Source organism: Narcine bancroftii, chromosome 1, assembly GCF_036971445.1.
Source record: "Narcine bancroftii isolate sNarBan1 chromosome 1, sNarBan1.hap1, whole genome shotgun sequence".
NCBI lineage: Eukaryota > Metazoa > Chordata > Chondrichthyes > Torpediniformes > Narcinidae > Narcine > Narcine bancroftii.
Genome location: NC_091469.1, coordinates 223,903,712 through 223,924,578, shown reverse-complemented (window position 1 = coordinate 223,924,578; position 20,867 = coordinate 223,903,712). Strand labels below are relative to the sequence as shown.

Here is a 20,867-nt window from a genome sequence, read left to right as displayed (position 1 = left end):
TGCTCCTAGTATTTTATCCCTATATTCAAAAAAAATATTCTCCCCATGATCTCAGATTTTGCCAGCTACCAGCAAATTCGACTTGATCCAATTATTCCATCACCTAATGCACAAATCTATAGATCAAGCAATACATCCTGACTAATCTTCTTGGGAAAAAAAGATATTTTTTTAAATCATGGAGAATAATATGATTATTTTGTTTATAAAATTTAAAAAGTTATTATATTAAACCATAGAACACCACAGCACAGAAACAGACCATTGAGCCCATCTCATTAATGTCAATCCACCGTCCTAGACCCATCGACCTGCACCTGGACCATGCTGACGACGTATATATCCACTCTTAACTTAAATGTTAAAATCACGCTCACATCCACCACCTCTGCTGGCAACTCATTCCATACTCTCCTACCTCCAAGAGAAAAAAAAATTCCCACCAAAATTCCCCTTAATTCATGTCTTCTTGTTCTTGTCTCACCTAACCTTAGTCTATACCCCTCATAATTTTGTATACCTCTATCAAATCTCCCCTCATTCTCTGACTCTCCAGGGAACAAAGTCATAACCTATTCAAACTTTCCCTATAACCAAGCTCTTAAAGTCCTTGTGAATTTTCTCTGTAATCTTTCAAACATTGATAACTTTTCTGTAGTTATGTGACAAAACAGCAAACAATACTCCAAAAGTCACCTCACCAATACTTAGTACAACTTCAACATAATGGCCCAATTCTTGCACTCAATACCTTAATTTATGAAAACCAATGTGCTAAAAGCTCTCTTGACAATTCTATCTATGACATCACTTTCAAGGAATTATGTATCTATATTCCCAGATTCCTCTGTTCTATCACACCAATGCAAAAAAATCTATTTAAGATCTCCCCATCTCTTTTAGTTCCATGAATAGATGAACACTCTGATCTTCAAGAGGTCCAATTTTTGTCTCTTGCTATCCTTTTGCTCTTAATATTTAAAAACACTTGGAATTTTCTTTCTTCTTGTCTTCCAGAGCAACCTTATGCCTTTTAGCCCTCCTGATTGTCTTCTCAAATGCATTTCTTATACACGAGTACATCATTTGTTGCTTATTGCCTACACTTACTATGCACCTCCTTTTACTTCTTAATCAGGGCCTCAATATCTTTCCAATACCAAAGTTCCTTATATCTGTAGTCTTGCTATTAATTCTAACAGGAACATTGTATTCTCAAACTTTCACTTTTGAATGCTTCCCATTTATCAAGTACACCTTTGTCAGAAACCATCCTATGCCAATCCACCTTTGCTAGATTCTTTCTTACACCTCCAAAACTGGAGTGCAATATACAAAAGTGCAAATCTCAATCCCAAGGCTGGACCTTTCACTTTCTGTAATTATCTTGAAACAAATGCCATTATAATCATCAGATCCATAATGTTACACATGCTTCATCACCTCCCCTATACTGTTCCCTAATATGAGATCCAGTTTTGCACTCTCTCTTGCTGGGGCTTCTATTTTGATTAAGGAAATTTTCATGAAGACATCTGACAAACTCTAACCATCCAGCCCTTTTACAATGTGGGAGCCCAGTCAATATGTGGAAAGTTAATATCACCCACTATTACAATGTTTTGTTTCATGCAACTGTCTGCCATCTCTACAAATTTTCTCCTCCAATTCCAACTGACTATTGGGTAGTTGATAATATAATCCAATTAATGTGGGAGCTATGAGGTTGAAAAACATGGTGGCTGCTTTCCAAGCTTTAGTCAACTTCATTGTACAGTTACAGTCTGAAAACGGCAACAGTTAGAATTTAAAAGAAAGGCATGAGGCAGCAGCTAGAAGCTGATTGGAGGAAGAAGCTGATTGGAGCAAGAGAGATCAGTGACCTGAGGCAGCCAGGATCAACTAAATATGAAATACAAGCTCATTAAGAATAATCTTGTAATATTACATTCTTCCCTCTTAAAAAATATAAAACACCAATCAACACTTTAGGGGACTCTTCCAATTCATATAGATTGGGAGGTTTTTGTAAAAAATCGGATCTCCTTAGTTCTTGTGGAGCTACTGTTTCATCATCGGCCACACTATGGCATGTCATATCTTTCTCCTCCACCAGTATTGATACCACCAGATTTCTTTGATCTTGTTCCACAATAGGATATGTGGGGATTACCTGGGCTTCTGGACAAGGTGCCAAGTCATGAACAGACACAGTAGATTCCTGTCCATCTGGGTACCTGATGTTTGCATATGTTGCTTTACTGTCAAGTAGTTCAACTTGATCTAAAAGTTGTTTGTTTTTGTTACTCCTCACAAACCTTCTTAGTAATGTAGGTCCAGGGGTCATTAGCCAGGATCAAATTGTAACTTATTACTATTAACTTAACCCCCTTCTAATTCTAGGTGCACATGTATGTAATGTGTATAAGTTCAGAAAAGTTCTTGATTCACATTCCTCCAAGTTAACTGTATCAGGAAATTCTTATATTGTGCACAGAATTTAACATTTATGAATTTTCACCAAGCTCTGGTCCTTAAATGGTTACCGATCAAGAATGTTCTTACTGGTTTTAGAGAGAGATTTGTTGCTCATTGGGCAGACACAAACTGATTCCCTCCGATCAGCCATTTCAGTGTCTTACTAAATAAACTTGCCCCATCAGGGTTTTCTGAATGATAACCTCTTCTTCTGCAGGTCACCGCAGAGTTCCTTTTGTTTCCCTTATTTCAGTAGCCAGCCACTTCTACTTGTATGGACTACAAGGGTTTTCAACAGGCTGAACTCAAAACTCACATACCGGCCTCAAAATGGGGATTCAACAATCTGCCAGCTTACCATGACTGCAGAAAATAGTTCTCTCTCTCTCTTAGAGAAAGCCTGTTTTGTCTCCTCTCTCTTTCTGCTTGCAAAACCACATAACCTTAGAACAGCAAACTGCAACCAGACAGATTGTGGAACCAGAACCAATCTTCTGAGTCCGTTCTTTTGCTTTCAAAACAATAATCCATTACTCCACAGCATGTCCAATTAACTCCTACTTATGAGGGTAAAAACATCGGATTCTGTTGACCCCATAGTTAAGTGAAAAAACACACAGATGTTGGAGAAACTCAACAGGTCAACAGTACCTTTATGTAGCAAAGGTAAAGATACATCACCAATGTTTTAGTTTTGAACCCATTTTCAAGGTGTGGGGGAACATGAGAGATGACCAAGTAAAAGGGGGAAGGGGGAGGGGGGTCGTGAGGGTGGGAGATGATAGGTGGAGGGGGGGAGGACCGCAGGAGGAAGGGAGGAGTCTAGGCTAGTGGAGAGAGAAAGGAAGTAGGAACTGGAATAATTAGTTAAAGGGGGGAGGGGGGAAAAGGCAAGCTGATTAGTGGAAAGCAATGAACTCAACTCAATGTTCATGCCCTGGGGTTGAAGGTTGCCCAGTCGAAAAATGAGGTGATGTTCCTCCAATCTGCAGGTGGTCAGGGTGGGATAGTGTGAAAGGCCATGGACAGATATGTGCGCTTGAGAATGTGACTCAGAATTGAAATGGTTGGCTATGGGGAGGTCTCTTTTGTGGCGGACAGAGAGGAGATGCTGGGCGAAGCGATCTCCTAATCTGTGACTGGTCTCTCTGATGTAGAGAAGGCCACAGAGAGTGCACTGGATGCAGTAAATGAGTTCTTTGGAGGTACAGGTGAAGCTTTGCTTCACCTGAAAGGTCTGTTTTGGACTGTGGTGAGGGAGGAGGAGGTGTGGATGCAGGTATTATTCTTTCTATGACCACAGTGGAATGTGCCAGGGGGCAATGGGTGGAGAGGGAAGAGTGCACATGGGAGTCACAGAGGAAGTGGTCCCTATGGAAGGCTGAGAGGGGTAGAGAAGGAAAAAAGTGTCTGGTGGTGGGGTCCTGTAGTAAGTACCAGAAATTCCAGCGGATAATGTGTTGGATGTGGAGGCTGGTGGGGTGGTAGGTGGGGACGAGAGGGATTCTGTGCTTATTGTTTCTAGGAGCAGGGAGGCTAGGGCATATGAGTGTGGAATGGAGGAGATGCCGAGTTAATAGAGGTGGAGTCTCTATGGGCATTCTTCAAAGTTTTTGTAAAGGCACTCGGAGCCTGAACAGTCTGACTTGAGCAGAGCTCTGGCATTTTAAATGAGATCTGTTCTGTGAAGTGATTGCATTTGTTTGTGACCTACATTACCCCCACAATCTATCTGCTTCAAAAATATACCTATATACAATATAAAATATGATGTAATCTGTCACACTTCTAAAACAACGTAATCCTGAAACACTGAGCTCCCATTCCTGCCCCTCCTACAACCAAGATTTACTATGTCATGAATCCACATGTTGATCCATGCTCTAATCTCATCTTCCTTTCCTACAATTCTCTTTACATTGAGGTAGAGGTAATTTAGAACATATTCCCATCATGCTCAACTTTCTATTCCTATCTTTGTCTGCAGGCTTAATAACATCTCTTTGTACATCTACTCCATTATCTGCTCTAACATTCTGGTTCCCATCCCCCTCCATCTCGCATTTAAACCTCCCAGACCACCACTAGTAAATCTTTCCGCAAGGATATTTGTCCACCATAGTTCGGATTTGCAGCTATTTTATTGCAATTTATATTAGCAGATTTCTGCCAGCCGAGCAAACATTACATGTAGTGATATTTACTGTAATGAACTGCACCTTATACTGTGGAGACTAGTGGATACCAATTTTAACATTTAAAAAAAAATCTCTATAGATGGTTACCAGATGACTTATGCAAAAATATCTCACAAAATGTACTCTTCAAACTGTGCTATTTGGCAACTATAAAATATCTCCACTTCCATGCCAATTAAATAGAAACTTTTAAATGATTATTTCTCTTTGCAAATTGCTCCTTTAGTATTTAATATCAGTTAGGTATCTATGCTGTTGGTACCCAAAGTACAGGTCTAATAAACTTGCCAGATTTAAGAAATTTAGTTCAGAAATAATTAAGCAGCATTATGTATGATATCAAGTTACACTGTTAATGTCGTAGCTTGGTTCAACTGTCACTTCTGAATCAGAGGTTTGCGCCTTCCAAGAATTCAGCATGTAAATAGAAATAATACATGATTTCAGGACTGAACAAATATCTTTTGTCAGAGTCCTGCCTTTCACATAAAAGCAAGCCTTCATTTGAAAAGTAAGGTGAATGACTAATATTTTCCCTTAATCCATAGTAGCAAAAGGATCCAATTAACTGGGCTAGTTATATAATTTGTTTTATTTAAGTAACCTTGCTGGGTGCATCTAGGTTTGCACACGTAATGATGACTGCACTGGAAATATATTCTGATAATGAGGTTAAATCTGAAAGAAATACATTTTTTTGGACAGGTAAATAGAAACACTATTAAAAGTTCATGGACTAGAGATTCAGACCAAAAGGGGGATGTCCCTTTTTCTCTGCATAGCAGGCTATGATATGGAACTTGCTGCTTTTAAGTCATCTTGCAATAAAGTCAAAGGAGCTTGAGATAAGAGTTGAGGGACAAGAATTTGCAGGGAAAGGAATTGTAAATAGGATTGCTAGCCAGGACTTAATGTACCAAATGGTTTCCTTTTGTGCCATATTAACGGTAGGATTCCATTTTCCTTTCCTTTGCTGTTTAATAAATCACTGGTTAATATGGAAAATTTGGTAGAAATAGGATGAAAATTCATGCGTAATCATGTTTGCCATATTTTCTATCTGTACAGTTTGCTGTCTATTCTGTAACTTTGATCAAAATCCAAAAATGGGAATTTTTGAATTGATGCATCAATTCAGGCCAACAAACTTGTCTTCACTGTGGTTCTTTGAGATAAAAGCAATTCTTTTGGTCACACTGACCACAGATCAAGACACGGAGGATAATATTTGACTCCCTGGTGACTGGAAAGTGGGCAGTAGCTGGTAAGCTTTCCGGTTGACTCCCTGTATCATTTTCCTCAGAACAAGAAAGATAGAACTGTACTGTACAGAAATGGTTGTTAGACCCATCCTATCTGCACTGACTTTGATGCCAATCCAAACTAATCCCATCTGCCTGCATATGGTCTGTATTCTCTAAACACATCCCTTGTCACATCCAATTAACACTTTTTGTTGGTCTGGATATCCCCCCCACCCCCACCCCCACCCCCACCCCCCCCCCCCCCACCATTGTTTGTATTCTGAGACTTTCTGGTATATCCTGCTTTTGTGTTTTTTGATTTTTCCCTGAAGAAGGGTTCAGGCCCAAAATGTCGGCAATATACCTTTGTCTCCTATAGATGCTGAAAAGACCAGCTGAGTTCCCCCAGCACTTTGGTGTGTTTATTATAATCTCAGCATCTGCAGCCTGTCGTATTTCCTTCTATTCTCTGCTTGTCCATGCATCTGTCTAAATGCCTCTTCATTGTTCCTATCACATCTGCTTCTATGATCTTTCCTGGCAACATATTCTAATCACCTATGTAAAAAAACTTACAAATCTCCTTTAAACTTTCCCCCTTTCATTTAATTTGCCTCTCATCATTTTACATGCTTCTACCAAGGCACCTCACAGCTTCCAAAGTTCCAGAGAAAACAATCATGTTTGTCCAACCTCTTGTCATTGCTAATATACTCCAGTGCAAATGATAACCTGGTGAATCTCTTCTACACTCTCCCTAGGCCTTCACATCCTTCTGATAGTGTAGAGAACAGAATTGCACACAATATTTTAACCTTGATTAACCAAAGTTTTATACATTTGAAATATCACTTCACATTTTTTTATGGTCAATCCTCCTCTAAGAAGGGAATCATGGAATACACTTTTGGTACTACCTTATTCATTCTTGTTCCATGACATCCTACTCTTAAGAGTTCTGCCATTCATTGTATAGCCCACTGTAAGTTATTCACCATGCCACCAACTGTTCTGACATCTGCAAACTTACTGATCAGACCTCCGATTCTCTCTCTCTCTCTCTCTCTCTCTTTCTCTGTCTCTGCCTGTCTATCTTTCTCTCTCTCTCTCTCTCTCTCTCTCTCCCCACCTCCCCTCTCTTTCTTGGTAATGATCACTCATCATAGACTTCTGAACACTCATCTGCTATTACACTCTATCTTCCATGACTTTGGCGATTTTGCATTCAATTTACCAGCTCATGATGATTCTTGCTTCACATAACTTTCTGGATCACCCTACCATGAGAAACCTTGTCAAATCCTTTACAAAGTCCATGTAGACTTTGCCATACCCTCATCAATCATCATTTCCACAAAAAACTCAAATCAAATTTGTGAGGCAGAACCCCCTCCACACAAAGCAATCCTTCTCGTTTAAATTGAAATTAAAATTTGTCCAAAAAAACCCAAATTATTGCCCCATTAGAGGTAAAAGTTAAAACCAGCCCAGCCCATGTTTACAGAAAACTAGAAAATCAGGAAACATGACACACATTTCACAAACAGCACAGATCCCAGTGTTGCTATAATTCCATGCCTATTTTTTACTGTGTTGAATCTACTAATGTGAGGATCTGCTGAAAGGCAATTGATCTGAAACGTTAAATTTGCTCAGATAATGAGTTTCTCCAGCATCCATTTTTTTTAAAAATTCAGATATTCAGCCTCAGAAATATTTTACTTTAATATCTGGATGGATGTTGATATTTTAGAGCATTGAAAACATATTTATTTGGATCAATTAAGTATTTTACATCAAGCCATCTATGACTTAGAGACAAACCCTCATTCTTGTGTTATCTGCTGGTAAATATTGCATCATGCTTAGATTTTATCAATGATAAATCTGGACCAAGGTCAACATAGATTGACTGAGAAGATTTAAATAGGAGTTTTTTGTTAAGCAAAGCCAAAAAGATTTGATTTTTATTTTCACCTCATGACAGAAATAACGAGCACGGTACTATTGTAATGAAACCCGTCCTCAGCTGAGAAAGAGTATTCTACTGAAAAATACAAATCCCATGCTTACCACCATATATTTCAATATGCTTGTTTCAACAAATGCATGTGCATTAGTATGGCATTTATGCAATTTAAACTAACATAGGATTCAGAAATGCAAAAGCCGCAGATTCTGGAATCTTGAATGAACAAAGAGAAGCTGGATGTACTCAGCAGATCAGGCAACATCCACAGAGAGAAATGGTCAGTCAATATTTCAGGTAAGAGATGATGAAGGGGTGAATAAAAGAGGGGGCACTGGGGAAAGGACAGGATTGAAGGGATACTGAGGTGAGCGAGAAGGAGAGATTGGTGAGGGAGGAGACCATGAGGAGAGAGACAGGGGAAAGTTAAGATTCAAAATTCAATTTATTGTCATGTTCACAAGCTACACAAAAAATATTTCATTTGTTTGCCCTGCAATGACAAACAAATTGTCAGCAAGTAATCCAGTGTCATTAAGTACAAGAGAGTCTCTTCCCACCACCTCCTCCTATGTAGCCTCCTCCAACATAGTCACCTCTTGTGCCCCTCAACCTTCATAGCTGCACAGAAAGTTGTTGAGCAGTGAACCCAAACTTGAGGTCTCATATCCACAATCACACCTCTCCGAGAGAAAAATTAGAGATGAAAATAGCAAAACCAGAAAGAAGTGGGGCGGGGGGGGGGGGCGGGGGGGGGAATACCTAAACTTGAAAATTCATGGTGTTGGGTTTAGGGTAGTCCAGGAGAAATATGATGTGTTGTTCAAGTTTATGGATGAGACCAAGGACAGACACATAGTATGGGAATGGTGAGGGGAATTAAAATAGCTCACAACCAGGAGTTCCAGCATGGACCCACAGACAGGGTGGAAGTGCTTGGCAAAGTGGTCGTCCAATCTGTGTTTGGTCTCATCGATGTAGAGGAGGTCACACTGAATGCAGTACTGTAGAATAGGTTGGACAAGGTCCCTGTAAAATCCTGCATCGCCTGGAGGGTCTGTTTCGGACTCTGGATAGAACCAAAGACACTGCCTCACTTTGACTTTTCATGCACTATTTTTATTTATTGTTGTAAGGTGGTTGATATGAATGTTTTCACACTGAAGCTGCTGTAAATCAATGAATTTCGTGGCTGGTTCACGACAGTAAATTCTATTTCTGAAGTGAGGAGTCAGACTCCACTTTCTGCAATAAGTTTGCTTTAGTGAAATTCTTTCATTGGTTTTGAGGTATGAGTGTGTTTTGTCATGATTTAAAAAAAATATTTTTTCTGTCATAATTTAATAATTATTTATTTCATATGGCTGCTGGGGTACTCCAAAGACAGCATCTCTGCCCTACATCAGTTTTTTTTAAATTTTCACACTGTGAACCATATCAATCAAAATACATACAAACATTTCCCTCTTAAATATACAGAGTGGCATTTTCTCCCCTTTTTTTCCCCCCGCTACCTTCCCTCCACCTTCCCACCCCATCCAAACCCATTAAATGTTTGGCATATACAATACAACAAAACCATTAAACAATGTCATCACACAATGAAAATAAACAAGAAAATTGTGTCATCTACTTTTATACACTGGATCAAGTCATTTTGTCTTCTTCTCATTCTTATCATTTTAGGGGGTGGAGGTCGAAGGCAAGCCCTCTCTGTTATGTTTATTCAAATAATGTGACTTTATTTTTTAAATTATGTGTTATTTTTTCCAATGGAATACATTTATTCATTACCATGTACCATTGCTGTACTCTTGGGCTCTCTTCTAATTTCCAAGTTGACATTATACATTTTTTTGCTACAGCTAAGGCTATCATAATAAATCTTTTTTTGCATTTCATCCAGTTTGAGGCCTAATTCTTTACTTCTTATATTACTTAGAAGAAAGATCTCTGGATTTTTTGGTATGTTGCTTTTTGTGATTTTATTTAATACCTGATTTAGATCTTCCCAAAACTTTTTCACTTTCTCACATGCCCAAATTGCATGTACTGTTTTACATCTATCTATCGGATAATGTTGGATCCCATTTTTTTAACTATTGGGACGTGATATATAACCTGTGTAACCAATTATACTGTATCATGTGTAACCTTGTGTTTATTATATTCTTCATAGTTCTAGAACATAACTTTTCCCATATTTCATTTTTTATCTTTATGTTTAAATCTTTTTCCCACTTTTGTTTGGGTTTATAGCTTATTTCATCATTTTCCTTCTCTTGCAGCTTGATGTACATGTTCGTTATAAATCTTTTTATTATCATTTTTTCTGTAATCACATATTCAAAGCTGCTTCCTTTTGGTAATCTCAGTCTGCTTCCCAATTTATCCTATAAGTAGGTTTTCAGTTGATGGTATGCAAACATTGTACCATGAGTTATTCCATATTTGTACTTCATTTGTTCAAATGTTAATAAATTATTTCCCAAAAAAACAATTTTCTATTCTTTTAACTCCTTTTCTCTCCCATTCTCTAAAGGAAAGGTTATCTATTCTAAAAGGGATTAGTTGATTTTGCGTCAATAATAATTTTGGTAGTTGGTAATTTGTTTTTTTTTCCTTTCTAAGTGAATTTTCTTCCATATACTGAGTAAATGATGCAGTACTGGCGAACTTCTATATTGCACCAGCTTTTCATCCCACTTATAAAGTACCTTCTCCCCTATTTTATCTATCTAAGTGCAATTTGGTTTTTCCATTGTCTGATAAAAATCTGATAAATACTTTAATTGTGCTGCTCTATAATAATTTTTAAAGTTTGGTAACTGCAAACCACCTTGTTTGTATCACTCTGTTAATTTATCAACGCTATCAATGCTATCTTCGGTTTCCCCCCTTTCCATAAGAATTTCCTTATTATTCTCTTTAGTTCATTGAAGAATTTCTCTGTTAAGGGAATTGGTAACGATTGAAATAAGTATTGTATCCTTGGGAAGACATTCATTTTAATGCAATTTACCCTCCCTATCAATGTTAGTGGTAATTCTTTCCAATGTTCTAAGTCTTCCTGTAATTTCTTCTTTAATGGCTGATAATTTAATTTGTACAGGTGGCTTAAATTATTATCCAATCTAATACCTAGGTATCGGATTGCTTGTGTTTGCCATTTAAATGGTGATTCTTTTTAAAATTCTGTATAATCTGCATTCCTCATTGGGATCGCTTCTCTTTTATTTGTGTTGATCTTGTACCCCAATATTTCTCCATATTCCTTCAATTTCTTATGTAATTCTTTTATTGATATTTCTGGTTCTGTTAAGTATGTCATCTGCAAATAAACTGATTTTATACTCCTACTCCTTTATTTTTATCCCTTTTATTTTATTTTCTGTTCTTATCAGTTCTTCCAATGGTCCTATTGCTAAAGCAAACAGTGAGGGAGATAGTGGACATCCTTGCCTAGTTGACCTACTTAATTTAAATTGGTTCGATACATATCCATTTACTGTTACTTTCGCCAATGGTCCATTATATAATGCTTTAATCCAATTAATATATTTTTCTGGTAGGTTGAAACTCTGTAATACTTTGAATAAATAATTCCATTCTACCCTGTCAAAGGCTTTTTCTGTGACTAAAGCAACAGCCACTGATGGCATCTTATTTCCTTGAACTGCATGAATTAAATTAATAAATTTACAGACATTATCCACTGTTCGTCTTTTCTATGTTGTTTTACTATTTTTGGTACACAGTCGGCCAATCTGTTTGCTAAAAATTTTGCTATTATCTTATAATCTGAATTAAGTTGAGATATTGGTCTATATGATGCTGGTGTTAATGGATCCTTCCCCATCTTTGGTATTACTGTTATTATTGCTGTCTTATATGAATCTGGCAAGTTTTGTGTTTCTTCTATCTGGTTCATTACTTCTAGGAGAGGAGGAATTAATAACTCTTTAAATGTTTTATAGAATTCTATTGGGAATCCATCCTCTCCGGGTGTTTTATTGTTCCTCTATTTCAAATGGTTTTATCAGTTTATTTTGCTCCTCTTCTTGCAATTTCAGCAGTTCAATTTTAGCTAAAAAAACTCCTATTTTGTCTTCTTTCCCCTCATTCTCAGTTTGGTATAATTGTTCATAAAATTCCTTAAAGTTCTCATTAATCTCCATTGGATTATATGTAATTTGTTTTGTCCTTTTTTCTTGATGCCAATGCAGTCCTTTTAGCTTGTTCTGTTTTAAGTTGCCAGGCTAATATTTTGTGTGTTTTTTCTCCTAGCTCATAATACTTTTGCTTCTTCTCCACCTTATATGTTTATAATGTTTCGTATTTTATTTTTTTGTCTGCTAATTCTCTTCTTTTTGTTATATCTTCCCTTGTTGCTAGTTCTTTTTCAGTACTTACTATCTCCCTTTCCAACTGTTCTATTTCCTGATTGTAGTCCTTTTTCATCTTAGTTGCATAACTTATATGACCTCTAATGAAGCCTTTCATTGCATCCCATAATATAAATTTGTCTTTCACTAATTCTGTATTTAATTCAAAGTACATTTTAATTTGGCATTCAATAAATTCTCTAATTTCCTGTCTTTTCAGTAGCATGGAGTTTAATCTCCATTTATATGTTCTTGGTGGGATGTCCTGCAGTTCCATTGCTAATAACAGGGATGAGTAATCAGATAGCAATCTGGCTTTATATTCAGTTTTCCTAACTCTCCCTTGATTATGGGCCGACAACAAAAACATATCAATCCTTGAGTATGTTTTATGCCTACTCGAATAATATGAGTATTCCTTCTCCCTTGGGTGCTGCCTCCTCCACATATCCATAAGTTTCATTTCCTGCATTGATTTAACCATAAATTTGGCCACTTTATTCTTTTTGATAGTCTTTTGTCCAGTTTTATCCAACATTGGGTCCAAATTAAGTTTAAAATCTCCTCCTATCAATATAGTCCCCTGTGTATCTACAATCTTCAAAAAAAATCTTGCATGAACTTTTGATTCTCTTCATTAGGTGCATATATATTGATCAAATTCCAGAATTCTGAATATATCTGACACTTTATCATTACATACCTCCCTGCTGGATCTATTATTTCCTCCTCTATTTTGATTGGTACATTTTTATTTATTAATATGGCTACACCTCTGGCTTTTGAATTATATGATGCTGCCGCTACGTTTCCTACCCAGTCTCTCTTTAATTTATTATGTTCCACTTCAGTTAGATGCGTTTCCTGCACAAATGCTATGTTTATTTTTTTCTTTTTTCAGGAAATTTAATAGCCTTTTTTGTTTAATTTGGTTATGTATTCCATTAATATTTATAGTCATATAGTTCAACATGGGCATCACATATTCTGTTTACACCTCATTTCTGCTTCCTCACCACCACTTTCCCCCTTTTCCCCATTTTCATCTCTCAGTTTTCCCTTGTTGAACTCAATGTATGACAACACTTTTAAAACATAAAATACTTCAACAACTCCCACATCTAAAATTCCCTTAACCCCAAATCTCCCCCCCCCCTCTCTGAGTTGCCCCTTGTCTCTTGCTGGGCAACCACAACTCCCCTCTCCATTTGGATTGTGAACTCGCAAGCATCAACTGATTACGCAGTGACTGTTATTCTCTCTCACCCAACCCCCTCCAGAAAAGACTTTTATCTTCACATATAACAAGCTCACCCTCTTTTTTCCCCCTTACTTCCTTTCTTCCCTTATTTTTCCCTTCTTTAGTTCTTATTTATACATTATTTTTATATCTTTATATGTAGTTTGCCGTTGTTCTTAATTCTTGTTACATCTCTTCATCTCTCCTTCTGTCCTGCAGGCATTCTGCAAATTCTCGTGCTTTCTCTGGATCCGAGAACAGTCTGTTTTGCTCCCCCGGGATAAATATTTTAAGCACAGCTGGATATCTTAACATAAATGTATAGCCTTTTTTCCATAGGATCGATTTTGCTGTGTTAAACTCCTTCCTCTTCTTTACGAGTTCAAAACTTATGTCTGGGTAAAAAAATATTTTTTGACCTTTGTGTTCCAATGGTTTTTTGTCTTCTCTAATTTTATTCCTTGCCCTCTCCAGTATGTTTTCTCTTGTCATGTATCTCAGAAATTTTACTAAAATGGATCTTTGTTTTTGTTGTGTCTGTGGTTTCGGGGCTAGTGTTCTGTGTGCCCTTTCTATTTCCATTCCTCCTGTATTTCTGGCATTCCCAGGACCTTTGGGATCCATTCTTTTATAAATTCTTTCATATTTGTGCCTTTTTCATCTTCCTTTAGGCCCACTATCTTTATGTTGTTTTGCCTACTATAGTTTTCCATAATATCAATCTTCTGAGCGAACAACTCTTGCCATTCTTTAACTTTTTTGTCACTGTCTTCCAATTTTCTTCTTAAGTCATTCACTTCCATTTCTACAGCCGTTTCTCATTCTTGCACATTTTCTAATCTTTTCCCTATTTCTGTCATGACCAGCTCTATTCTCCTCACTTTTTCTTCTGTACTTTTCATTTTTCTTTTCATTTCACTAAATTCTAATGTCAACCATTCTTTTAATGCTCTCATTTGTTCTTGAAAATTTTTAAATCTATATACTGTCCATCTACTTTACCTTCTATTCCTCTGTGCAGAGCTTGGTCTTCTTCCTCTTCTTCTGTGTCTGTACCTGTGTTTGTGTCTTCTACTTCTCTTCCTTGTATCTGTGTCTCTTCTGACTTTCTTGTTGAGCTGCTTGCCTCACTTTGCTGGGCATCTTCTTGCATGGCTTCTTGCTGTTGGTACTCTTCTTCTGGGCTAGTCATTTGTTGGGCCTCCTGTCGCTGTTCTTCTTTCCTATCACTCCCTTTCCTGTTGCTTTCCTCTTCATCCAGTGGAGAGCCCTGATGTCGAGCATCCCTCAGCTGGTCGCGCTTTTTAGTTTATTCCTCAGCTGGGTCCGCCTCCTGCCGGTGTTTTCTTTTTCCTTAGTTTTCTTTTTCCTTTTTCCGCCGTTGCACGCTTCTGTTTGGCTCAGAGAGCCATTTTTGCAGTCCAGCGGTTGGGAGGTTGCGACTCTACGGGGTTGTCACCAACCTTGGGGAGCGGGCTCTTTTCTCCACGATGGCTCCCTGTTTCTTCATGAAGGTAAGGCCTTCTCCTTTCTCTTCTGGCGTCTTTTCTACTTCTTTTTTTTCCCATTGTTTTTACTTTTTCTTTCTTGGGTGCCATTTTCTTTCTTTTCTCCACAACTTTACCTTTTATTTGTTGTGTTTTGTGTTTCTTGAACTTTGTATTTTCATCACTTTATTTCTTCTTTTCTGGAGAGGGTTGGTATTCTCCTAACAGCCACTACTTCATCACGTGACTCCTCGCCCTACATCAGTTGAAGCCTGGTAACTATATATCTTCATGATATGAACCTCTCCTTGTTACTTGAATCAGGAACTGCTCCACTAAAAGGATTGTTGCTAAATCACTGTTTTTGGACTCGGATCACTGTGGATATTTATTATCTTTTTTTGAGTTTTTATTGTCTTTAATTCAATTAAGTATCTATCATGTACTGCATATTTTAGTGTTAAGGTTGCCTTCAGATAAGACGAGACCAATTTCAGTTTGAAGTTCATAGTTTTATTTCATTTCAGTTGTATGAAATGACCCCCAAACATACTAGTACCATACGAGTGTTGGCTGAGCTGGTGGGCGTGGCCAATATCACAGTTCAGTCTGTTGCCAGCTTCTGTCTTAACCAGCTTAAAATATTTTTTAATACCAGATTGTTATCATGGAGCCACCAGCAAAATATAAAAAGTATGAAGTAAGTTTTAAGTTAAAAGTCATTGAAGTGGCCAAGGAATCTAACTGTGTTTCAGCAAGGACATTTAACATAACTGAAAAGATCCTAAAAGAGTGGAGAAAGAATGAATGGAGAAAAAAATGCCAAAGAAATAATGTTCGGGGAAGAGGAATCATTCGTTGGCCAGAGCTAGAAAATCACATTGCAGAATGAGTACTCGAACAGAGGCAGGATTGCTACATATAACCATATAACCATTTACGGAGCGGAAACAGACCATACAAGAAATAACATCAGAGCATGTGCACTGAAGTGGGCAAGGTTAACCCAGAACAAAGTACAGTGCAATGGATGGTACAGAAGATGATTTATTGTGAGACACTGCTGACAAAGCCAAAGCCAACTCACCAGACTGGGACCCATATGATAACAATGTTAACAGTGAGACTACGGATGTGCCGGTTGAGTTCTTTGCCTCAGACAATGAGACTAGTGATTTTCAAGGAATTTAAATATGTGTGATGTGTTTTTTTTAATTTTAAAATTCTTTTATTGGTTTAACACCACTTTGGTAATGGATTTTAGGGCAAAATAAAAATTGTGTACACTACACCAGCTTTTTTAAAAATATACTAGGAACTTAAAAATTTGTTATAGGGTAGGATCTCGGTGAGTTATGGAACCAATCAAATGGTACTTTGAGTAGAATTTTAAGGTCACTGTTTTTGTATCTGGCCGATAGGACGATCCTTTTTTGGGGTGTTTCGTGTCGTTTTATCCACCAAAATATATGCTAGTAGTTTTTTTCTCTCTTTTTTTTCCAAAGTATCTGTTCATCTGCAGCAAGTAGGCATTTTGTTTTGTAATATATATGTAATATATATGCAATATATATAACAATAAACTCATTATCGTTATCATATGAAGCCAGTTAGTTTATTTTTCTGTGTTCAGATTCTGGGAAGCAAGTTGGATCCAATGCAATGCCACTCAATAAAAATTGCAATTCATTGCCACAATCTATTCTGAAGCGGAGCAACATGGTACAATGTTCATATCTGACATCATCTGGAAAAAAAAATTCTAGTTAACAAAACTAGCCTCAGTTTCAGTTAACTATTTTGAATAGACAATATAACTTAATTAGAAATAGATATACCATTTAATATCATCATTTAAGATAAAAGCATTATTCCTGATATATTGTCATTATTCATAAGAAACACTTACTATGTTTTAATGTTAATGAGCATATGTCCACAGTTAAAGGCACAACATGGGAATGTGGGAGTGAGATAAATAATAACATGTGTGGAGGGAATATTAAAGAGATAAATCGGGATAATCAACACAAACAATTTCCTAGAATTTGTATCTTAACCCCCATGGAATATTGAGAAATCACACAATGAATGGAAAAATGTCTGTGCAACTTTGTGTTGAACTGAAAAATCTCTCATTAGACTTTAAGAAAGATTACAAGGAAGGACAAGGCTCTTTGGCCATTGGATCCATACAGACTCTCTGGAAGTATAATCCAGCTTGTCCTGCTCCTGCATGTTGTTTTCTCTTATCTGACTCCACGGAAACTCTTGGCATTACATTTCTGATTCTTTGGATTTTGTGACACTTAATTCAATCTATGGACTTTAGTTCTTAACTCTTCCATCAATGGAAACTGCCTGTCTACCTACTCTATCCACTCTATTCATGACTTTAAATATTACTATCAGACCCCCTTGCAAATGCAGATTCACTGCAATGACATCAAGGGTTTGAATCTGATGTTATGCAAAGAGGCAAATCACTGACATTACCAGAGAAGCATAGAATCATAAAAAGAGATTTATTAGAGACAGAGGGAGTAAATTAGGGATTATTTCCTCTGATTAAAGAACTAGCTACCAGGAGTCAACAAAGAGGCAAAAATATAGGAAGTAATTCCTTTTCATATAAATTTGGTGGAACATTAAGTGTTTTACCACAGGGAACTTGAGATCCAAACCAAGCCATTTATGAAAGGAGTAGGCACAAGGTTTAAAGTAAAAAATTAAAACCAGTAAACTTAGTACAGTTAATGGGCTAGAGTATCTGTGGAAATGCTTTCATCCTATGAAAAATCATCAAGCTGAATTGATAACTCAGTTTCATTCTCACTGATGATACATGAGCCTCTGAATGTTCAGAATGTTGTGTCTTGACCTAAATTTCAAATATTAATCACATGTGTTTGTCTCATCACTCTAAAGATAATCCAAATGATCTGACCTCATGCAGCTGATCTTGCGTTGATTGTTGCTGAATCATTAGTTTGAAGCAACATATTATTTCATCTGCATTGCTTTGAAATTTACTTTTCAAAGAATGGCACAATTTTCAAGATGAAAATGTTTTGATAATCATGTGTTGATCATGAATTGCAGCATTTATATAATTGTTAAATCATCTTTATGTCTTAATCCTGGTCCAAATATTTCTGTGAAGATCTTCTTCTTTCTTTGGCTTGGCTTTGCGGACGAAGATTTATGGAGGGGGTAAAAAAAATTAAACCGAAAACTATTCATATTAAGTGTGTTCCTCAAGATTAACCTAAAATGCGAGTGTCATTTAGAGTATGAAGTAGACCCCATTATCCATGGGGGATATGTTTCAAGACCCCCCCCCCCAGCAGATGCCTGAAACCTCAGATAGGACTGAACCCTATATAGTACAGAGTATGCATGTCCACAATATGTCCTATGAAATTCGGTGTTATGTTATATGGACGATGTACAAACACCATATTATATACTTAGCAAAGCTATATGGGATACTGCAGTGTACCTGTAAACTTTTTATTTGTAAGTAGGGATCAGTGTGGGGACTGACACAAGGCTGTGGGGAGAAAGCAGGGCAGTGGGATCAGTATAGGGACCGACACGGGGCTGTGGGGAGAGCACAAGCCAGTTGGATCAGTGTGGGGACCGACATGGTGCTGTGGGAGAGAGCTGAGCAGTCAGATCAGGTTCGGACCACAAGTAATTGAAACTGCAGAAAGCGAATCCATGGATAAGGGGGTCTATTGTATAACTTAATCTTTGAGACTTACCATGCCAATAAAAGCACCATCTTTTCTTATTCATTACATAAAGGGATCTTGTACAGGTACACGATCCTTTATCCGGACATCTAAAATCCGGAAAGCTCCAAAATCCAGCAAGTGGGGAGAGAGGCAGCAGCACGAGTCAGGTGGGTGAGAGACCGGCAGTGCGAGTCGGGTGGGTGAGGGGGGGAGACCGGCAGCACGAATCAGGTGGCCGAGAGAATGGCAGTGCAAGTTGGGCAGGTGAGTGAGGGGAGACCGGCAGCGCGAGTCAGGCGGACGAGGGGGCGATACCGGCAGTGCGAGTCAGGTGGCCGAGAGACTAGCAACGCAAGTCAGGCAGGCGAGTGAGGGGAGACCGGCAGCGTGAGTCGGGCGGGTGAGAGACTGGCAGTGCGAATCAGGCAGCCGTGAGACCGGCAGCGCGAGTCAGGCGGCCGAGAGACCGGCAGCGCGAGTCGGGCGGGTGAGAGACCAGCAGCGTGAATTGGGTGGCTGGGAGAATGGCAGCACGAGTAGGGTGGCCAAAAGGGGGAGACCAACAGTGCGAGTCGGGCGGCCGAGAGACGTTCGGCAAGGGGGGGGGTGAGACTGGCAGTACGAGTCAGGCGATCGAGAGACCGGCAGCGTGATTTGGGCAGGTGAGAGACCGGCAGCACGAGTCAGGCAGGCGAGAGGGGGTGGGGGAGATGGCAGGGTGACTGGAAGGGGGTGAGGGTGGATATGGCAGCACAATTCGGGTGGGCTTAAATCTGGCTTTCTGAAATCCGGAAAAATCCGAAATTCGGAACACACTGTCCCCCAAGGGTTCTGGATAAAGGATCGTGTACCTGTACATCTATATAGTTAGTGTGAATTTTTGTGTCAAAGCAACTGCTGATAATTTGCACCTTTGATGTACCTTCACATCTTGTCATTGATTGCTGCAAGTCTAAACATATGCAGAGAATGGACAAAATATTTCAAAAGTTAGAAAGATTTTAATTACAAAAGCATTATTCCTCTGAAAATCCATAGGTTGTAATATTATTTTTAAGTACGTTCATACAGATTCCTATGTTACTATCTTCTCTTCTTTCTTTGGCTTGGCTTCACGGATGAAGATTTATGGAGGGGTAATGTCCACGTCAGCTGCAGGCTCGTTTGTGGCTGACAAGTCCGATGCGGGACAGGCAGACAAGGTTGCAGCGGTTGCAGGGGAAAATTGGTGGGTTGGGGTTGGGTGTTGGGTTTTTCCTCCTTTGTCTTTTGTCAGTGAGGTGGGCTCTGCGGTCTTCTTCAAAGGAGGTTGCTGCCTGCCGAACTGTGAGGCGCCAAGATGCACGGTTTGAGGTGATATCAGCCCATTGGTGGTGGTCAATGTGGCAGGCACCAAGAGATTTCTTTAGGCAGTCCTTGTACCTCTTCTTTGGTGCACCTCTGTCTCGGTGGCCAGTGGAGAGCTCGCCATATAACACGATCTTGGGAAGGCGATGGTCCTCCATTCTGGAGACGTGACCTACCCAGCGCAGTTGGATCTTCAGCAGCGTGGATTCGATGCTGTCGGCCTCTACCATCTCGAGTACTATAAGAGTATAATAAATAGGAGCAGAAGTAGGCCATCTGGACTGTCAAGCCTCCTCTGCCATTTAACATGATCATGACTGATGTGGGCATCAACTCAGCTCCACCTACCCATCTGTTCCCTGTAACCCTTAATTCCCCTATTTAAAAATCTACTTATCTGTGTCTATATCTTATCGTTTTAAGATGGCTTCTATATCTTAAGACAACAAGATATAGGAGCCATCAATTCAGCTCTGCCATTCCATCAGGAGCTGATCCATTCACCCATTAAGCTCCACTCCCCATAACCTTTGATACCCTGGCTATTCATATAGCTTAAATATATTGAATGAGGTAGCCTCTAATACTTCACTGGGCAGAGAACTCCACTGATCCACGACTCTCTGGGAGAAGCTAGTCCTTCTCATCTCTGTCTTAAATCTACTATGTTCCCATCTTCTAGTCTCACCTACTAATGGAAACAACCTCCCTGCTATCTTATCTACCTTTCATAATCTTATTTTTCTATAAAATTCTCTCCCCGCAACCTCCCACCCCCT

The 20,867-nt window shown here is 38.6% G+C and overlaps 1 long non-coding RNA gene across 2 annotated transcripts in view; it reads right to left on the bottom strand.

The window, feature by feature from the left end:
* The window catches only part of LOC138739586 (uncharacterized), a 226,733-nt gene that overhangs the window by 78,246 nt on the left and 127,620 nt on the right, over positions 1-20,867 (bottom strand). The window contains exon 3 of one of the 2 annotated variants that reach the window (XR_011342333.1): positions 16,611-16,748. The exons of the other annotated variant lie outside the window; for it this stretch is intronic. This is a non-coding gene — a long non-coding RNA (uncharacterized lncRNA). Of the gene's footprint in view, positions 1-16,610; positions 16,749-20,867 lie in introns of those variants that run through there. 2 annotated transcript variants of the gene reach the window in all.